Source organism: Aethalodelphis obliquidens, unplaced genomic scaffold (assembly GCF_003676395.1).
Source record: "Aethalodelphis obliquidens isolate GAN/ISIS:26980383/991018 unplaced genomic scaffold, ASM367639v1 scaffold4, whole genome shotgun sequence".
Classification (NCBI taxonomy): domain Eukaryota; kingdom Metazoa; phylum Chordata; class Mammalia; order Artiodactyla; family Delphinidae; genus Aethalodelphis; species Aethalodelphis obliquidens.
The window spans coordinates 14,869,889-14,886,106 of record NW_020837948.1 but is presented as its reverse complement, the minus strand read 5'-3'; the positions used below and the strand labels follow the sequence as shown (position 1 = coordinate 14,886,106).

The following is a 16,218-nucleotide window of genomic DNA, read 5'->3' as shown; positions in this document are numbered from 1 at the left end:
AGACGTCTAGATTTCTTTTTAAATACATCTGTGTTAGAGAAAAAAGCAAATGCACAAGCGAGATGTTAATCTTTCTGTTTGATAAACCAAAGCATATTGATAAGCACCTGTCAAATAGCTGAGATGTATTATAAATGAACGTAACTTTTGTTGGACAGCATGCTGAGCTGTAGAATACAGCCTAGAGGCATTTGTAACTAGAAAGAGATACCATAGGACATAGTGTTCTCAGGGGAAAAAACACATGGAAATTGTGAAATGTTTTGGAAGGCAGGAATTCCAAACTATCATCTTCCTAGCAGATCTGATTACTCTCATGTGTTCTGATTTCACAGCAAACTCCGATCCAATTGACATTTAGGGAGGAAGTTTCCCAAAGAAACCATTTGTGGCATCCTTGGAAATATTTCTGGATGGTTATGCATTATGGGAAGGCTTGGTATCATCCTAAACTGAAATTTGAGTTTTTTGATTAAAGGAAATCTTGTGTAAGGACATAAGCTCAGACCTTAACATATACTGCTAGTTGACATCCAGACTGGTAACTACTTGACTTTTACAAGAAGTCCTGACACAGGGCAGCTTAACCTAAGGCTTAGTGAGATTCGGTAGCTCTGATCGTTTCCCTTCTTCCTGAATGTCTCATAAGGCTCATCTGAACACATGGCTCTCATCTTTTTTGCAAGTGACTTGATATTTAAGATCAGCTCAGAAGGCCAAAAAACATGAGAATAAGCCAAGTCTTCCATTCCCTAACCTTGTTTCCTCACAAAAGCCACTATACCTTGTCCCGGGATGGGAAGAGGAGAACGGCATAGGTATATTTCTTCACTAGAATTTTCTATTGGCCTCACCTCATCAGCTTGAGAGGCCTGCCTCCACACACATGCTTCCTTAAGGTCTACCACAGTCTTTTACGTCAAATTCACCTGTCTTTCCCCAACTACTGTGCTTCCACTACCAACACAGGCGCTATCACTTTTCTTCTTTATTTGGTTATACCAACCTGGTACCTAGAAGGACCCATGGAAAGATAAGCTTTCCATCTTCATATGAGCAAAGTGGGCCAACCCTGTGAAAGAATGGGAAGAACTCAGATAGGGGCAGGAGAAGAAGAGCCAGAAGACACACAGCATTTGCCTCAACAAGATGACCACTCCCACTTCCCTAGCTGCATCTCTGCCCTTATTTTAAGTGCTCTAATTTTCTCTGATTCAATTTGCATTCAAAACCAAGTTGTTCTTTCTTCTGAAGGAGTGGTTAGACATACTAACTGAAGCACAACATTCTTGTATTTCCCTCTCAGTCTTTAAGAAAGATCATATAGGCAGTAATAATACCCTTAAAAGATTGTATTTTCCCATGAAAAAAACAATTTACTAGGTAGTTCATGGGACTGGGCCTTGGCAAAGAAAAAGGGTGGGACTTCCTCTACGCCTAGGACAATTGGTCAGAGATCAGGAGAAAGGAGAAGTCTAGACACAGCATAGGACTGAGACAAGAAATCCTCTGCATCCAGCCATCAGCATCATGGCGAAGCCATGAGGGATTGAGGGGACAGGGAGGTGCCCTCTTTAACCTCTGCACACAAAGGACAGCAACTTCACAGCAGCTTTGGATAATGAACAGTACATTTCTTCAGTAGACAGGCCCCCTGATTTATAGTGGGTACCCAGCTAACCCCCAAATTTAAGCAGTGGACCAGGAGGCTGGGTCCAGAGAAGTTGGACCATCTGGATTTCAACAGGGTCATGTGGGCAACAACATCAACAAGGGCCCCAGACGAGGCCTCTTCAGAAGGCTGAGCCAGATCTCACCCTTTTTTTCTCTGCTTGAGACCTTGGTAGTCAGGATTGACAATTGGTCTGAGCAATCATTACTGTTCTTGGGAGTGGTCAAGTGAAACCCACGGAATAAAAAATGGCAACCCCTCAGTTGGAAGAGGAACTCAGAATCATTGAATTTGAATGTGTAAATTTTATATCCAAAATTGGGAAGTAAGGAATATAGATTTCACATTGGTAAATATTTGGATTGCCCAATATCCATTCATTTTCTAACAGCACTCTGATTCCTTTTGAGAAATGACTTTTTCCCCATTGGACAAAGTCTAGTGGGATAATCATTAGGGGTTATGACCTTCCCTACCCAAGGAACTAGCTCAAGATACAGACTGAACCAAATAGATGCCCCCTTCCTGAAAATTTACATCTGAGCAGAGGGTCAAAGTGTCTGGAAGTGACTAGAATCTACCCTATCTAATTGGACGGTTCCTGCTGGGGCCCTAGAGCGTCTGGCTTCTTTGCCTCTGGAACTATCTTATTTCTTGCCACATCCCCAACATGCTCTCCTAGGATCCTGGCAATTTTGTGAGCCCCTGTAACCTTCCAGTAGATTCCTTCTAGCTTTAGTTAGCCAAGATCCATCTCTATAGCTTGTCATTAAAGGCATTTAACTAATATACACCCACATTCATACAGTGGGCTAAAGTTTATAAGGCTTTTGGCCATCTAGTACCCCATTTCACTCCCACAGGACTATGACATTAGTAGAGCAGATATTATGTATGCTCACTGATTCATGAAAAAAAACCTAGACACGAAGGGCTTAGACAACTGGCCCAAGCTCTCCCAGCAAGACAGTGCCCCCAAGCCCAAGACCTCGGGCTTCGCACCCAGCACCCTACACCATACTGCGGTGAGGTGTGAGCTCCTCATCTGTTCTACATAAAGCAGCAAAAGGAAGACAAGTTAACTGGAAACATGCATGCTCTCTTAGCAGCATTCATGTGACTAATACCACAGGCCTCTTTTTAAATTTCCCTTTTAGTGCACAGGGATCAAGATGTAAAAACATTCTTTAATATACTGCAGCAATGTTAATGGAGCCAGACTGCAACAGGGTGACATATTTACATTCAGAAAGATTGGAAGTAATGGCAAATTGGCTCTGATGTCACCTATAATTGTTGTTTTTTAGAGGAGAGATACCTAAGTCCATCATCTCTGTGTAGAAGGAATTGGTTTCTTGGAAACAAAAATAAACATGCCTATCTTCCAAAAGGGAACTGACACTAATCAAGAAGCATCTGAACATGGGCAACACAGGGGCAATAATTACTCCTTGACTAACAGCAGGGACTTCCAGACTTTTTTCTTTACATATAGAAGGACCAAATTTAAAGTATCAATGAAACTTAACTGATCAGTACAAGATTTGTCTGAAGCCAGTAATGTTCTTTGAGAATTCAAAATCACTAAATAATTTGCCTGAGGGCTTCCCTGGTGGCGCAGTGGTTAAGAGTATGCCTGCCAATGCAGGGGACACGGGTTCGTGCCCCGGTCCGGGAGGATCCCACGTGCTGCGGAGCGGCTGGGCCCGTGAGCCATGGCCGCTGAGCCTGCGCGTCCGGAGCCTGCGCGTCCGGAGCCTGTGCTCCGCAACGGGAGAGGCCACAACAGTGAGAGGTCCGCGTACAGCAAACATAAAAAAATTAAAAATAATAATAATAATTTGCCTGAAATCACATTTCAGATCCTCGGTACTGTTTAGTGCGGAAGGCAAATAATTCAGGCTAGAATTACAGCAGTGAGAAATCACCCAAAGCAAAGAACTGAGGCCCCCCCACCCAACAACATAACTAACTGTAAACCTATTGCTTCGAGGCTCACCATCACCATTTAGGCTCTTCTCTTGGAACAAGTCCTTCTCACAGACAAATAAGAAAAAACTTAGTTCCTGATATCACCTGTTTTATAATGCTACAAGATTTCTCAGTTTAGATGAGAGAACCCTTCATGAAAATGCTTGAAATATAAGTACTAAAAAAATAAACATGACAGGAACAAGTTCATGGACATGTTGAATTCATGCAGGCATTAACATTTTTTATTTATAGAAAAAATTTCTTCTTGTCAACATCTGCTCCCTGTCAACATCTATTCTAGACCCTTTTATTATAAAAGACAACATCACCTAGATAAAATATATTTTATAAATAATAGATATTTCGTGACCTTATATGGAAAACCTGGTGACAAAATTTTTCTTCAGAGTCCCTTGGTGTGCAAATCAGATGTTCTTTTACACCAGGGAAAATGTGAAAACATATTCCCCTTAATATGTACACATACACAAATTAGAGCACATTCCCCATTGGTATCACCCCCACGTGGGTACACAGTTTGTTCTGTTGGTTTGATTGGATATGCTTCTTAATTTCTACAAAATTGATTTACTGAACAAAAACTAAAAGCTCAATGTCTCTAAAATATAAGTAAAAGACTAAAATTGATCAGTAAGAAAAAGAAATCCAGGAAGTAAAGCAGAAAAGAAGAATTTCTATAAATATCAATAATCACAACATTATACGATATGCAAATAGGAGTGTCTCCAAACATCTATGAAAAGAGATCCATGAAACTGTTCTTTATATTCCCAGATGAAAGGCAGACCTGAAATAGTAAATAATTCTGAGAGTGATGGTTGTACAGCATCAAGTTCAATGCTAGGACTGCAGGTCAAATTTGATTAACGTACCTCTCTTATCACTGCCTTCTTTTACTGTCTTTACTGTCTTCTAGCTTGGTGATTTGTTAGTACTTTTATTTTTAAATATATTGCTCCCTGTTGCAGGACAAGCACATGATTAATCTTTCTATGGATAACAACTATTCTTGACATGTAAATCAAGTATTGCCGAAAGCAAATAAAGTGTTTTGGAAAACAAATAAAAGCATTTTAGTGTTTCTAAAGAGACTAATTTGTAGGGTGTGATTGGGGGTGGCAATGGGGGATGGGAGGAATGTCGATATAGTTTTCTTTTTTCCCCTTGAGAGTTCTCTTCTGAAAGAAAAATGTTAGATTACTGCAAAGAATACATTCTTTGGCAGCATTCTGTCTTTACTCCATTAAAAAGAAAGTTTTACACATAATGACTTACAGAGTACATAAATGTCCTTGGAGTATAAGTGAATCCTACTTTATTTGGGGTGGAAGGGAGGGAAAGCGTTAGTGTCCACAATTTGCTTGCTTTCTTTGACTTTTTCCATAGCTCTCGTCTTCCCATCTGACAGGCTCTATCTAAGTTGCTGAAGTAGATCAAATTTCCTTTCTCCTTTCCCCAGGTTAATGACATTTGCTGTGAAGACCAGGAGATTACTAGAGAATTGGGAACTGGAGTCAGGGAGCTGGAAGGCTGTATCTCAGGAATAATTTCCTCCATTTATCTGATGAGAGTATTGTGAAAGTACCCAAGTTATTAGTCTATATATAAATAACACTGCCACCCACCCGGCATTTTCTCTCAGAGAGGCAGGCTGCAAGAGCCCTCCCTAGTTTCTAAAGTGAGGTCCTGTTTCGAGTCACCTTGGGGTGTAATATATTCTATTTATTCCTAAATGTACATTGCTAAAAAGAAAAAAATTTTCAGATTATTTGTTTTTCATCACTTCTCTAAATATTCTATTTCCCAGCTTCATCACCCACCCACTAATTCATCAGGCTTGGCTGCAAAAACATTTTGACAGTCTTCCAAATCCAAACATACCCTCAAAGGATGAAAAATCACTGATAATTCTTTTGAATGTTCAGAGACCGAGGAAAAGGCCTGATAAAGCCACCCTAACAATAAGGCCAGGATGCTAGAGCCAGCTCTTGCCATAATGGTATTGATTATGTAAGAAGGATGTTTCAGAGCTAATCGACACCCTTTCCCCTACACACACACACACACACACACACACACGCACACACACATACACACACACACACACACCCCAAGGCCTTTAAAACAAGGCAAATCAATAGTGTCCTAAGGTAGAAACAAAAAGAAAAAAAAAAAATTCTTAAAGTCGGTTCTTTGGGGAGAGATTATTCAGGACTCCTATTTACTTCCCATTCCGTAGTGGCTGCAACTCTGAGCCTCACTAAAATATTACAAAGTGTATACCTTCTGTTTGTATTACATCCCTGGATCTTTACATCTACCAAACATCCAGGTGGTGAGAAATCTCCCATTCATAGCCCTTTCTAATTTTCTCTGTGTGTATGGTGTTATTTTAGGAACCAAAGTGTGAGGAATTTTCATGCTTCTTAAAAATAAGCATGTTTCATGCCATCTTTCTTATGGATTCTGCAATAGATAGACGAATTGGTTCCAAATGGTTGGGTTTTCACTCTCATTAACTAACACTAAGGCAACATGCAGTGGATTCGTCAGCATTCAGAATCACAGAAGTCCAGAGGGAAAATAAAGGGCAGGATATATGAACCTTGACTCTTGAATGAGCTCAGGTGCCTGGAGTCACTGACATTCTGGAACGTAGAGTTGAAAAATGGTATTTCTTAGGTAATTATGATCTCAGCCGGTTCTAATGGAGCAATAATAGTTTGGCAGATCCTATGGGTGGTGTGCATTTCAGAGCCCTCACAAATTCCAGGGAAAGAAAGTTATTCTTTTATCTCAGGAAAGAAAGAATAATTGACCTATTGGGACAAAGGAGAAAATTGACTACAGTTCCTTTGGTACTACGGTCTCTTGTCATTTAGAAAATAGTGATTGGATTACAGAGTGGATTAGCATAATTTAGTGGTAAAAGCACTTGTAACCATTTATCTTCTGGATAAATGGTTACTGAACCATATTTCTTCAATTCCTTCCCTTCTACCTATCTCAGTTTGGTGGAGAAAAAAAAAGGGATGGGAAACCGAAGGAGTATAACATAACTCTAAATACAAAACCACATGGCATGGTAAATGTCCCACTGTGAGTCAGGATGACAAGTACTGCATAGTATTACCAGAAACAAAAGGTGGAAATGGGGCTTCCCTGGTGGCACAGTGGTTGAGAGTCCGCCTGCCGATGCAGGGGACACGGGTTCATGCCCTGGTCCGGGAAGATTCCACATGCCGCGGAGCGGCTGGGCCCGTGAGCCATGGCCGCTGAGCCTGGGCGTCCGGAGGCTGTGCTCTGCAACGGGAGAGGCCACAACAGTGAGAGCCCCGGGTACCACAAAAAAAAAAAAAAAAAAAAAAAAAGAGCTATGAAATGAAAGTACTCATTGGATCTGCAGATTTCATATAGCTAAGAAGGTCATTTTGAATAATTATGAATTTCTGCTTTGAACTAATTTAATAAACAATTTATCTTAGGGTTTTAATGAGTCCTTAAAAAGACACACACACAGTAATACATACTCATTGTTTAAAAAAAAAAAGTCAAATACTACGGAAGTGATTTTAAATTTTAAAAATCTGTCCTCATCTCCATTCTGCTCCATCCCAGGGACCTGCTTCCCAGAGACAACCACCTTAATCTTATTGTCTTTAGTTATTTAGTTAACCCTAAATAATATGTTATACTGAAATTATTGATTTTCTTTGGGCTTTCTTTTTCAACTTGAAGTTGAGGATTTAGCTAACTGAAGACTGAAAACCAACCGGAGTGTTTGGATTAAAATGACATTTAAAATGGTGTTCACTCCAGAGAGCTAAGCAGGGTGCCAGGATTGTATTTCTCTTTTCACAGGTCCAAAGTAATGACCTTTCTGTCATTCAAAGGAGGAGGAACACGTGAACTAAGCACTCAGTCAAATGAATGAACTTTTCTTTAAGTCATTAAACATAAGAAATCATTTCATGTTGAGTTTGCTCCTTACTTGTATCATTACTCTCTTGTAACATTTTTGTTGTGCTTGTTTTGCTTTATTCTTTCCTGGGTTTTATATTTGCCTTTTTTTTAAAGGAAAAATAGACAACTCATATACTTCTTTATCTGTGAAACATGACCTTCTCTGTTAAGTCTCCCCTGGCTCACCAGTGTAAGGTCAGTGATTCCCACCTTTAAGCTCCTATAGCACACATTTTGTCTGAGTTCTAGTTTAGTAAAAAACTGGTTGGAAACGGAGTGCCTATTTTATTGAATTATAATTATACATTTAGGTCTATGTCTACTGGAGTAGACTATGAATTCTTTAAAAAGAAAATAATTGCATTACCTTTTCATGCTTTACCTCCTGCATGCTGCCCAGCACTTAGTGTTTATCACCTTTGTTGGATGAATAAATTATCATAGCCTATAAACATGTACCTCTCAAGGGACTGATGCTCACTCACCTCATCCTCCCATCTCCACCCTCCTTATTTCTAGATTCATTTCAGAACATTTACAATTAGAAGTCATTGTAAGTTTTAAGCTGTTTTCTTAAGAATTCTGGGAGAATTTAGCCATGTTATCCTCTAACCTTGAAAATAAAATAAGAATCATCACAAAGATGTTGTAATTCTCCTTCTTTTCACCCTCCATTTATAAATATCTCTTTAGGAGAGTGGCTTCCCTGGTGGCGCAGTGGTTGAGAGTCTGCCTGCTAATGCAGGGGACACGGGTTCGAGCTCTGGTCTGGGAGGATCCCACATGCCGCGGAGCAACTAGGCCCGTGAGCCACAACTACTGAGCCTGCGCGTCTGGAGCCTGTGCTCCACAAGAGAGGCCCCAATAGTGAGAGGCCCGCGCACCGCGATGAAGAGCGGCCCCTGCTTGCCACAACCGCCCTCGCACAGAAACGAAGACCCAACACAGCAAAAATAAATTAATTAATAAAAAATAAGGAATGATATATCTCATTAAAATACATATATTTTATTAGGAACTTGAAACACAAACATCAGAAAGGCTTGAACTCATCTAAATTATTTCCTACTGCCTTTAAATCCCATTTATATAGAATTAAATAAATGATATAAAATATATACATTTAAAGATACAGAATATGAAAATATGAAGACACAGACCAACTCCGATGCTAGACAAATGGGACTGATTGCCTCTTTGCCACGATGATAAGATTTCTCTCAAAGTAACCTGTGATTACAAGTTTCTGAGGGACTTTCCGAAGTCTGTCTCATTTTATGTTATCACAATATTTCCTATTACGGCAGAACATTTGCAGATAATATTCATAAAACTTGTGTTATATAGACTTTGCAAATGTCCTCACGTTTATTGGAAGTGTTTAGCTTTAGTTCCAGGCAAAGAATCAGTTAGGGGGTTAGATCTTTTTTGAGCTACTATCAATCATCATAGCTGAAGTTTGTTTGACAACAGCAAAGTCACTTTAACTTCGGCCACCCACAACTTACAAAAAGGGATTCTTTTAGCTGAAGCATCACCTTGACAGTGAGGGTGTTCCCTGATCCCCTGTGATAGAACTCACCACACTCTCCTCTGTGGCCCCTGCATATCCTCTCCAGACCATCAGAGTATGTGAGTAAATGCTGTGCTTGGTTGCTCACACACATTTTTTTAACTTCTTTTTTTTTTTTTTTTTTTTTTTTTGCGGTACGCAGGCCTCACACTGTTGTGGCCTCTCCCGTTGCGGAGCACAGGCTCCGGACGCGCAGGCTCAGCGGCCATGGCTCACGGGCCCAGCCGCTCCGCGGCACGTGGGATCTTCCCAGACCGGGGCATGAACCCATATCCCCTGCATCGGCAGGCGGACTCTCAACCACTGCGCCACCAGGGAAGTCCTTAACTTCTTTATCATCCCCTTGAAGACAAGGCTGTGTGTTTATATCTAAGCACCACTATATAGTAGGCATTAAATACATGTTTGCAGAATAAATGAAGAAATCTTTCATGTGGAAATCTTCTTTTAAAACAGTTACCCAAAAATTCCTTATGCAAACACTCCAAAACTACTGCTTTGGGCCCTAATCTTTTGCCTCTAATTAAACAATTCATTTTATTAAGAAACATATTTTCTAACAACTCAAAGTATGAGATTTCAGGGAGGTGGGGTGAGATAGGACTGCAGAGCACACCACTGCCTAGTGTTGGCATTCAGGCATGTCTGGAATTGTTTGATGACTCAGTAAAACAGAGTTGATGAATGTTTATTTGCATGGACCTGGGGTTACTCTGAGGGTGAAAAAATGATCTCAGAAGAAAAATAAACTAGACATTTAATTTTGTCTCTTGGAAATGTGTTTCTTTCAAAAAAGAGAGAGATTGTAGGTAAACACTGAAAAAAACTGTTCTCCTAAACTTTCAAAGAAGCAGGAGGCAGGAAATGCTGCTTTCAGAGTCTTGACAAAAGAAACATGAGGAAGAGTGAGCCATTCCTCCTCTCCTGATGCCTCAGGCCATCATACAGTCCTGGCTCCACAGTTATGGTGAAACTGAGCAGGATCCTGTGGTACAAAAGCCTCTTCAGGGACTGAGTGAACTGATGAGGGTGATTATAATTTTCATGACTTTCTGTTTGAATTTAAAAAAAAAAAAAAAAAAACTTTCCCCGCCCCCCCTTTTTTTTTTTTTTAAAAAAAAAAAAAAAAAAAGGCTTTAGTCTCCTAGGCCTTCCCTGAGTTCCAAAGAGCAGCCTCAAGCAGTTAATGATTAGGACAATAGAGTCACAGGACTCCTAATTCCTCCTGAAGGGACACACGTAACAATCCGGTACATATTCTTGAGCTGTTCTATAGAAATCAAGAACCCCACCCCGGTGGAGGATGGTGGCTACATGCTGACATCAAGCACACAGACCCCAGACTGGTTGGAACCAAAAGGTAGAGAATCCAGTCAATCAGAAAAAGGGCCATGAGCTGATGACTCATCTTACGACTCTTTCCCCTAACACTGTCTTTAAAAACCTTGTCTGAAAGCCACTGGGGAGTTCAGGTCTTTTAAGTATGAGTCACCTGTTCTCCTTGCTTGGCCCCTGCAATAAACGTTTCTCTGCTGCAAACTCTGACATTTCGTTTGTTTGGCCTCACTGTGCATAGGGCACATGAACTTGGGTTTGACAACAAGGGCATCCGATGTGGTGGTCCCCATGATCGGTAATGCCACTGGTAGGGAATCGTGTGCTTGAGGAGCAGGATACACTATGGTGCCTGGAGTTGGAGAGTGGCACAAAATGACAATGTGACCACAAGAAGTGACGACGCCCAAAAGAGCTCTGGCACTGTCAGCTACACAAGCATGTCTGTGACCATGTGTGAAATGGATCGTGAAGACTCCCAGATAGATTTGGGAGAGTTCATTTTTAAGAAGGGAAAGGTCTTACAGAAGTAGGTAGAGTCAGATGTCAGTGACATTTGGATTAGCTATTCAACCATTATTTATTGAGTACTGATTATGCTCTAGGCATCGTGCTGGGCATGGGTTATTGCTGTTAAAGTGACTTCATCTGCACCCCTAGATGGGACAGCCTGGGAAAATCCTGGTTGCAATAAAGTTTAGAGTGGCTGCTCACAACAGCAAAATATAAAATTGAAGTGGGGAAAATATGACCAATACAGATGAAGGAATGCAGATTTAAAACAATGGAATATCAAGTTTTCCCTCATGTACGTGGCAAAAATTTTAAACATAAATATCATCATGTTGACAAGACAAAAGGGAAAGATGCACTCTCATACGCTATAGGTTTGCAATGGAAATGAGTACAACTCTTGAAGGCAACTTAGCAATATATATTATATCAGTGTAGAAATTCCCACTTCTCTCCTTTCATTAAGAAATACATGCATATATGTTCATGAAAATACAAATACAAGGCTTAGCTTTGTAGCAAATACCCACAGTAAAAAAAAAAAAAAAAACAAAAAAAAACAGTTGAGCAATGGGGAATGGCTAAATAAAATATGGTCCATCTATAAAATGGAGAACTATACAACAATTTTGAAGAATAAAGTAATCTAGAATGCATCCCTATAGAAAAAGCTCCTCGACACATTTTTGCTTCTACAGAATACAATTTCTGCATAGGAACATTATTTATGTCAGAGAAAAACAGAGCAAAGAGGTTAGAAGTAACAACTTGGATGTGAATCCTGGCCCTGCTGAAACAGAGAAAGACCCTTTGGGGCCCTCCCAGGTACAAATCCTTTCCATGTCTCCCATTTCTTGTTTGTAGGAAATAGGCTCCATTCAGCCTCCTTGACCTTCCCTGAGTTCCAAAGGGAAGATTCAATCAGTTACTTATCAGGGAAGGGAGGAGAATGCAGAAACTACAGAGGAGCAGTCAAGAAAAATTAGTGCAGCCTTGGGGCAGGGTCCTGGTTCCCCCTCAAGGAATATATATAACAATACCTTTGAGTTCTTCTGTAGGAACTAAGAAAACATATTACCCAGATGGAGGATGGTAACTTCAGGCTGAGCACAAGATTCCTGGAACATCACTCTGTTACCTCACTGCCAACCAATCAGAAGAAAGTCTGCACACAGTGGAAGATAACAAAGATTCTGAACCCCACCCCAAATGATTCTCCCTTTAAAAACTTACACGGTCAAGCAGAATCTTCAGAGTTGGTTTTTGGACATGAGTCCACCTTCACCCCAGGTTGCTGACCCCCTGCATAAAGCAACCTGGACATTCTTACCAGCACTTGCCTCTCAACTAGTGGCTTTTGAGTGGCAAGCAAACCTGAGTTGGGTAACACTGCTACTTGCTGAGTGTGCAACCCTAGGCAACTTGCTTACCCTCTCTCAGTTCCTGGATTTCTCATAAGTAAAATAGGGTTAGAAATAATTCTTCCCTTCATAGCACTGTTGTGGGAATTAAACCGAACATGCCTAGCACATAGTAAGTACTCAAGAAATGTTAGCTATTATTATCCTTTTAAAAATTCACAAAATAAATATATTCTGTTTGTACACACACTATCACACATGTACACACACATATATATGCAAAGAAAGTGATCCTGAAGGAGAGACATCAGTCTGGAAACAGCAGTTTTGAGTGCAGAGGGAATTTGGCTTAGAGATGAGTCAGGGGAATTTTTGCCTTTAATCAGTGCTCTTACCATAAGATGAGATTTTTGTATTATTATGAATTTAAATATAAAAATACCTTGAATGAAAAGAAATAAGCCACACAAGAAGGAGAAGGATAAAGAAAATGAGAAAGAGACAAAGTTCTGAGCAAAAGGCAGCCTGTTGATATGAAGGTAGTAGAATATGGTGCCCCAGAATATGTTTCTTTGGCTTAATGATTCTTTTTGAGGTGATTTTCCTGAGAAACAGGACAGTCTCTGAAAACAAAGTAGAAGTTACCCTTTTGTAAGAGACATTTACGTTTATAAAGGAAATCTCCGTTTATTTTTCTGTTTTTTTTTTTTAATTGAAGTATAGTTGATTTTCAATGTTGTGTTAGTTTCTGGTGTACAGCAAATGATTTAAATATATATACATATTCCTTTTCATATTCTTTTCCAATATGGTTTATTACAGGATATTGAATATCATTCCCTGTGCTGTACAGTAGGGCCTTGTTGTTTATCTGTTTTACATATAGTAGTTTGTACGAAATCTCCATTTTAAAGAAGGATGACTCTAAATCACAAGAGAATCTTATAACTGGAGAAGGACAATGACTTAAATCCGCATGACCTTACTCTTCTTACCCTTGTTTATCCATGCTTCTTCTGCTAATCTCCCATAACTTCCCCCCACCACACACACACCACATACACACACACACCACCACATACACACACACCACCACATACACACACACACCACACACACACACCACACACACACATACCACACACACACATACCACATACACACCACATACACACACACACCACATACACACACACACACCACCACATACACACACACAGCACACACACACACCACATACACACACACCACATACACATACCCCACATACACACACACCCCACATACACACACATAGCACGTACACACACACACACCCCACGTACACACACACACACACCACGTACACACACACATACACACACACACACCACATACACAGACACCACATACACACACACACACCACATACACCACGTACACACACTCACACCACGTACACACACACACACCACCCCTTTGTCTTTAGGTAAAGACAGTATTTAAGCTGGTGGCTTAGGCCACCTAAGAAAACTACTCATTTTTCCCTGGGTATCTCCTGTGTATATGTGATGTTCACATTTTAAGAAACTTCTGTTTGCTTCTCTCTTGTTAATCTTTTATCACAGGAGGTCACAGCCAAGAACTCAGAAGGAAAATTATTTTTCCTCCCCTAGAAATATACTAGAATCTATGACCAAAACCCTTACATGTCATTACCTGGACTCAATAAAGCATTCAGTAGTGTTACTTCTCGAGTAATAGAATTAATGATTTCTGAATAACAAATATTAAGAATATACCCCAGGGCTTCCCTCGTGGCGCAGTGGTTGACAGTCCGCCTGCCGATGCAGGGGACACGGGTTCGTGCCCTGGTCCGGGAAGATCCCACATGCCGTGGAGTGGCTGGGCCCGTGAGCCATGGCCGCTGAGCCTGCGCGTCCGGAGCCTGTGCTCCGCAACGGGAGAGGCCACAACAGTGAGAGGCCCGCGTACCACCAAAAAAAAAAAAAAAAGAATATACCCCAGAAATATTTCAGCAATCACCTAAAAACTTCGATAAATTATTCAAAAGGAAGGGTGCCCTTATCCGTATACACACACATGCACATCAATACATACATATATATACATACATATGTATAGCATTTAGACTTTACATGACTTCCTATCACTTCATGCCCCCATTCTACTGTTTCGTTGCTGTTGCTGTTGTTGTTTTCTTTTGCTTAATTTTCCTTTCCTTTCCATAGAATGTTGTGAGCTTTGTAAATATCTGTGTAAATATTAAACATTAATTACAAGCTTATACATTTAGTTTCTGTTGAAAGTGATAGAAACGCCATGCTGTCACCTCGGGGCCTGACAACAAAATGGCTCCATGAAATAAGCTGAGGCCTCTGTAAAGGAAAAGCAGTTTTTAGTGCCAAGAAGTTAGCACCAACCGCCATCTCAACCTCCATGAGTCTCAGACAAGCTGTGGAACAAGAACAGATAAAGGGAATTTGAAAAAACAACTCAGGAAAATGTTCTCTTGAAAGAGCTGGAAGCAGTGTGAGGGACGGAGCCCTCTAACTTAATCCCCATCAGAGATGAGCAGAGATGAGATGAAGTTGACTTCGTAGCCCCGCCCCCTCACACTCCAGCCCCTGGACCGCCCTGGGTTACCCACTCTGTCCATGCCTTGACTCCTGGCTGGCTCCGCCTTTCTCAATGGACTGCTCACCCTCTTGACCACCGTCGGGGAAATGAAACAATCCTGCCAACAAAAGACTTCCCCATACCAACACAGACGAGAGAGAACACAATGTATTACAGATTCGCACACATAAAACTGTGGACAAAGTCTAGGCAGACTTTCATACAAGTTTATACAGAAAAGTGGATGAGAGAAAAATTAAAATGCTTTTTTTCCTGAGATTACCTCCTGTGTGACTATGAAGAACTTCCAAATTAATCTTAGAGGCATGTGTTTATAGCTCTAAGCAGCGTCAGAAGACCCACGACCTTGCATTGTAAAATCAAAAGCCTGATAAACACAGGGCCTCTTGTGTATTGAAGGAGACTCCCTAAGGAGGAGAGGGTGGGAGAGACAGCTGCTTCCCTCCTCTTCATGAAACTGAGAGCTTGATCATCTCACCTTACAATTTGAAAGCTTACCTTACAATACAAAGGGGAAAATCCTGATTCATGTGTCAAAACCTTAGATGATTCACTATTTGGGGGCCTCTCTTGTCAAATGCAATTTTAGGGCTTTGTATGTAATATCAAACAAAATCTTGCCTTTGGGGCTGATAAGATAACTGTCTTCATTCTTTCTCCGGATTTGACTGAAGTGGGCAAAGAAATGAAGTTTCTATCAGGCTGCCTTGGAGAGGGGGTCACCTGCCTTCAAGGTCAAACCCTGCGCTCCAGAGAGGTTCACAAAAGCCCTCTCTGCTTGAGGTATCCTGGGGTTTGGGGGCGGGCGGACAGACAGGTTGGGGCTCAGGAGCTGTGAGCATGTGGGGGTCATTTCCACTCCCCACTGGGCTGCCACCACCACCAAGCCCTCCTCCACTCCTGTCACTGCTTCAATCTCCCACCCCTATTAAAGCAAAGCAGAGGGATGGGTTTTAAATGAAACAATCTTAAGAACAACCCCCAGCAAAGCAGCTGATTCTTAGGGAAAGTGCTAATATCACAGGCAATTTAACCCTGGCATTTGGAATCATTTTTTTCAAATCCCCATTTAGGAGGCAACAAAGCTTTGCTACCAAGCTCCGAGGCTGTCAGAGAAAGCAGTTCCCAAATATTTAAGGTTTATAACGAGGCTTTAAAGCCACAGC

At 40.9% G+C, this 16,218-nt stretch overlaps 1 long non-coding RNA gene across 1 annotated transcript in view; it reads right to left on the bottom strand.

Moving 5' to 3' along the window:
- Positions 1–16,218, bottom strand: part of LOC113615979 (uncharacterized) — a 115,179-nt gene that overhangs the window by 55,537 nt on the left and 43,424 nt on the right. The gene's annotated exons all lie outside the window — the stretch shown is intronic.